We start from the raw sequence: 6,662 nt of genomic DNA on the forward strand, positions 1-6,662 counted from the left end.
CATCTTGTCATCAATGGGAGCCACGTGCACCTTTTCCCGAATAACATCATTCCTAATCTTATCTATCCTAGTGTGCCGGCACATCCACCTCAACATCCTCATTTCTGATACTTTCATATTTTGGATATGTGAGTTCTTAACGGTCCAACACTCAGCCCCATACAACATGGCCAGTCTAACCACTGCTTTATAGAACTTACCTTTGAGTATTGGTGGCACTCTCTTGTCACACAGGACTCCAGATGCTAACCTCCACGTCATCCATCCTACCCCAATACGGTGTGTGACATCCTCGTCGATCTTCCCTCCCCCTGGATAACCGAACCAAGGTACTTGATGCTGCCTCTACTCGGGATGACCTGTGATTCAAGCCTTACATTCACACCCACTTCCCCTGGCTCAGCGCTGAATTTACACTCCAGGTATTCCGTCTTTGTCCTGCTCAACTTGAAACCCTTAGACTCAAGAGCCTGTCTCCAAACCTCTAGCCTCTCGTTAACACTGGCTCGTGACTCATCAATTAAAACTATATCATCGGTGAATAGCATGCACCATGACACCTCCCCTTGAATATGGTGGGTTAACGCGTCGATCACGAGGGCGAATAAGAACGGACTGAGCGCAGAACCTTGGTGTAACCCCATTACAACCGGTAAATGCTCAGAGTCGCCTCCTACTGTCCTAACCCAAGTCTTAGCCCCATCATACATGTCCTTAATCGCCATAATATAGGGAACTGATACACCTTTTTCCTCTAGGCATCTCCAGAGAACTTCTCTAGGAATCTTGTCATACGCTTTCTCTAGGTCAATAAAGACCATGTGCAGATCCTTCATCCTCTCTCTATATAGTTCCACCAAACTCCTAACAAGGTGTATAGCTTCTGTAGTCGAACGACCCGGCATAAACCCGAATTGGTTGTTGGATACAGACACTGTCATCCTTACCCTCACTTCAACCACCCTCTCCCACACTTTCATGGTATGACTCAGTAATTTGATACCCCTATAATTGTTACCACTCTAGATATCACCTTTGTTCTTATACAATGGGACCACCGTACTCCACCTCCACTCATTCGGCATCCTCTTCGCCTTAAAAATAACATTAAACAACCTAGTCAACCACTCCAAACCTGCTCTCCCCACACACTTCTAAAATTCCACTGGAATCTCGTCTGGATCGGTCGCTCTACCTCTACTCATCTTACGCATAACTCCCACGACCTCATCAACCTTAATACGCCTGCAGTACCCAAAGTCACAGTGACTCTTGGAATGCTCCAATTTGCCTAGCACAATATCTTGATCCCCTTCTTCATTCAGAAGTTTATGAAAGTAAGTCTGCCATCTCCTCTTAATCTGGGTATCTTTCATTAATACTCTACCATCTTCGTCCTTGATGCATCTCACTTGGTCCAAATCCCGAGCCTTCATCTCTCTCAACTTGGCCAGCCGGAATAACTTCTTCTCCCCGCCTTTTTCCCTAGTTCCTCGTACATACGACCATATGCCGCAGTCTTAGCCTCTGTGACTGCCAGCTTAGCCTCCTTCCTAGCTGTCTTATACCTCTCCATGCATGCTCACCTCTCGTTCTCATCTATGCTCCCTACTAACTTTAGGTACGCCACCTTCTTAGCTTCCACTTTACCTTGACCCACTTCATTCCACCACCAGTCTCCTTTGTGCCCACCAGAGACGCCCGTCGAGACTCCTAACACCTCTCTTGCAACCTCCTTAATACAGTCTGTTATCGCTGACCACATAGTGCTCGCGTCACCACTGCTCCTCCAAGCTCCTATAGCCGACAACCGCCCCTCCAACTCTTGGGCTTTATCCTTAGTTAAGGCTCCCCACCTGATTCTCGGACTTTCTCGAGTAGACCTTTTCCTCCTCTTTAACATAATACCAACGTCCATCACCAAGAGCCTATGTTGCGTCACAAGTATCTCACCCGGAATCACCTTGCAATCCTTGCACATTCCTCTATCACCTCTCCTGAGGAGAAGATAGTCAATCTGAGTCTTCGCCACCGCATTTTGAAAAGTAACCAAATGCCTCTCCCTCTTTGGAAAGCTAGATTTCACAATCACCAACCCAAAAGCCTTAACAAAGTCCAACAATGATGTACATCCTTCGTTCCTCTCCAAAACCGAAGCCTCCATACACCTCGCCATAACCACATACAGTCGACCCAATATGCCCATTGAAATCCTCTCCTATGAATAGCTTCTCAGTAGGTGGAACCTGACGCACAATCTCATCTAACCCCTCCCAGAAGCGTCGTTTAACCTCCTCATCTAGGCCCACGGTGCATAGGCACTAACGACGTTTAGGGTGAACTCTTCAACCAACAACTTAATAATCATCAATATATCATTCACTCGTCTAACCTCGACCACATACTCTCTGAATTCCCTATCCACCAAGATGCCCACTCCATTCTTACCTTTCTGGACTCCTAAGTACCAAAGTTTATACCCGTCCGCGTCCTTCGCCCTCGACCCTACCCACCTAGTCTCTTGGACACATGCTATATTGACCCTCCTCTTCTAGAGGATCTTCGATTCCGATTCCGATTCTGGAAGATGCAGTAGGTACGTAATGTCGAATGTGACTTGTGTACAAAGTTTGAGGTCAATCAGACGTGATTTGATGGGTTTCGACATCGAATGTATAAGTTTGAAGTTCTAAAGTTCATTGAGTTTGAATTGGAGGGTGATTCGTAGTTTCAATGTTGTTGGATGTGATTTAAAGGCTCGACTAAGTTTGTAATGTATTTTGGGACGTGTTGGTATAATTGGTTAAGGCGCAAAAGCGGAAGGTGTCTCGCACCTGCGAAGCCGCAGGTGCTGCTACTTGACCGCAAGTGCGAACGTCGGGGTTGGGCAGCATGTTCTTTAAAAAACGAGGGCTTGGCTCATTTGCACCCCATTTTCTCCATGAGAACCAGTCTTGGAGCGAGTTTGGAGTTCATTCTTCGTCATCAATGCCAAGGTAAGTGATTCAAACTTATTATAAGTTAAATGCATAGTTTGTATAAGGATTTAAACATAAAAATTAGTATAAATTGTGGGGGTTTTGGTAGAGGGCCTAAAATTTGGTATTTTTGGATTTTGACCACGAAGTTGGGCATGGAATTGAGAATAAACTATATATTTGAGTTCGTGAGGTTATGGGTAAAGTTTATCTTCAAAATATTTTGGAATCCGTGCACGTGGGCCCAAGGGTGATTGTCATCGACTTCTCGATTGGGGTTAGAAATTGTTATAACTTGGATTATATTGAGTATTTGAGTATATATTAATGGGTTTGCATAATTATTGGCTAGTTATGGAGCGTGGTGCACTGATTCAAGTTGTTTGAAGGGCTCGTAAACCGGTTATGGAACTTCAGAGCGAGGTAAGTCTCCTTTATAACCTTATAAAAGGGAATTAACCCTATAGGTGAAATAAATTAATATATGCTTCTAATTGTGGGGGCTACGTATGCACGAGGTGACGAGAGTCTGTACGTAGCTACTAGTTATGCCTATGTCCGGGTAGTCTAGGTTTACATCATGCCTTGTTGACATTGTTGTCGATTTATGTTATTATTTGCCTTGAGAAGAAGCAAGATTGAGGTTGAGTAATAATTGTCTTGAAAGAATGGAAATTTGAAGAATTTAAGATTTAAAAGATTTCATTTGAACTTCGTAATTTCCAAAAGAATTGAGGAATATTATAATAGCTTAAGAAATCTCTGTGTAACCTCGTTGCATGTATGATTCGCGAGCGGGGTTAATTTCCTTAAAAAGCTTCAAGTTGAATTTCCCTTATTTTGAAAAGAATAAAGAAATAAATATGATTTAAATGTTAAATGTATGTTTGGCCGCATCACGGGTATGATTCGCGAGCGGGGTAATTCCTTAAGTTTACATTTGACCGCGTCGCAGGTATGATTCTCGAGTGGGGTAATAGATGCATCTATGGTTCGTGTCGTTCGATCCTCGGCAGTGAACAGTTTATTTTTATTGTTGGATCGGGCTCTAAGACCTCGACATGACTTGCGCATGATTGTATTAATTGTTTCGGAAATTATAATAATTGATATTGCCTCATTGGCCTGAGATATAAATTGTTAAAATGATGAAAATGAATTTGGAAAAACTTCTTGTTAATAAAAGAATTGTTTACTTACTTCGCGATATCGGGCTTATAGCCGTTCTACGTGATCCATGCTTAATCATATCATTGGTATATTAATTATAGCCCATAGTAAGTGTCCGAGTCGACCCTTTGTCACTACTTCTTCGAGGTTAGGCGGGATACTTACTGGGTATGCGTTGATTTACGTACTCATACTACACTTGTAGAATATTTTTGTGCAGGTACATATATGATTAGTGGCTTTTTGGGCGCAGAGGCACGGTTATTACGGTGACTTAGGTGAGCTGCACTCTATACTACGATTCGCAGCCAGCAGAGTCTCCTTCAGGGGTATTTATATTTCTCCTATCCAAAATTTATATTCCGGACAGTTATTGTATTTTATTTTAAATTCTTAGAAACATCTCATGCACTTGTGACACCGGGTTCTGAGATGATTATGGGATGTTCAGTATTGGAATTTGGAAACATTGTTATCTATTCTATAAATTCATCTTTTACTGGTTAAATTGAAGTAAATTTACTATTTCAAAAATATAAAATGAGAATTTAATTAACTATTTAGCGTTGGCTTGCCTGACAGAAGTGTCCGACGCCATCACGACCTTTAACGGATTTTGGGTCGTGACACCCATTAAGATGTTTCAAACATCTCATTAAGATGTTTGAAACATCTTACTGAAATATTTCAAATATCTCTAAAGGTGCTGCATTGAATGGTCATATAAGATTGAGCTTAAGAGGTAAAATCAATTTTCTGCCATCTACTAATGCTAAGCAAGATATAGTAATTTAAGTTTCTAGCTAGTTAGATGGAGTTTGAAAGCAAGCTAGCAATGTTCATATTATAGTTCTCCAAACTTCTTTATTTATACGTCTCTATCAATGATTTTTTTAATCGCTAAAATAATCAACCATCTCATTGTGATAATCAGGTATCTTTTGGTGAAACATCTCATGGATTGTTAAACATCCTTACAAATATGTCAAACATCTTATATGAAGCTTCAAACATCTTAATGAGATGTTTCAGACACTCGGCTCAAAATATCATTAACCAAACCCAGATGAACATTGCAATAACTTCACAACATACAACAATAACAATAACAATGCAAATATTTAATAATATCTTAAGATGTTTCAAACACTCAACTGACATGTTTGAAACATCTGGGCAAAAAAGTATTCCACAAACCCAAAATAGAGCAATATAGCTGTTTCAATATCACAACAACTAATTTTATGGGCATGTGGAGCAACTACATCAACGGCTACAATTAAGCAACATAAAAATATCAAATTTTCGGTCAAAAATATCAACTACACAACAACTTTAGAATTTAGGCACAAAACCTACACAACAATAAGAAGATACAAAAACACCTCAAAAAAACCAATTTAGGGTTGAAATAACAAGTTTAGGGTTTATCAATATGATAGAAAAAAAAACTTACCTTGATGATGAAATCTCGACTTCAAAGCAAATTTGAACGGAATGGAGCCGATTTTTGAAGCTCTATAGTACTCTTGAGTTTGGAGATTGAATTTGAGAGAAAAGTTAGAAAAGTTTGGGGAAAATCGTATGTGGTTTTGAAAAGAGAATAAGAGAAAAGTTGAAAAATCATGTATGATTAGAAGATGGTTTATTTTTTTATTTTTTAGTATTTTAAAGTTTACCCCAAAATTTTTTTATTTCTAGTTTGACCCACACCACCCCTAATCCTTCTTGATTAATCAGTCTTTTGTTAATCAAAAAGGATGTCCCAAATGCTTACACAATACTTAAAATGTCTTTTTAACACATTTTTCCAGAAAGCTCTTCTTCAAGTTTTCCCACTCCAAATTAATGGGTAAATACATGAAGGACTTGAGAACAACAACAAACCAACATGAATCTCTTGATTTTCAGGTTGCTTTTGTTATAGTAGATTTGCAGTTGTTCGAACTCAAACAAGGAACTAAAGTTTGTAATTTCTCGATCTAAATACAAGGTTTAGCTCAGCCTGGTATCACGTTTGCACTCATAGATCCCTTACCAAGTAGTTTCAATCTTAAAATCTCAATTCGGATTTTTTTGTAGCAGCTATGCGTGCATCACAAATCACGCAGTGTAAAACTTCAAGATCTCATTTCAACTCCACCCTTCATCAACTAAAACATATGTAAGAAGGTTTAGCTCAGCTTGGTATCACGTTATTAGTCATAGATCCCTTGCCAAGTAGTTTCAATTTTAAAATATCATATTTGATATTTTTTGTAGCAGCTATGCGAGCATTATAAATAAGTTACACCGTTTTACATACAATTTGCATACAAAATTGTTGTTTCACACAACTTACATAAATCAGCATACATTATATTGTTGTATATATTTTGTATGTTATTTGTATGTTATCGAGGTGACTTAGTAAGGTCACCATGGAAAGTCGTCATGGAAAAGCAGTTGTGTCCAAGCTATTAGCTAATCGCCACCAAGGGTTCCAGCACTCACCACAAGACCATTTCTATGGCG

This window comes from Nicotiana tomentosiformis, chromosome 12 (assembly GCF_000390325.3).
Source record: "Nicotiana tomentosiformis chromosome 12, ASM39032v3, whole genome shotgun sequence".
NCBI classification, from domain to species: domain Eukaryota; kingdom Viridiplantae; phylum Streptophyta; class Magnoliopsida; order Solanales; family Solanaceae; genus Nicotiana; species Nicotiana tomentosiformis.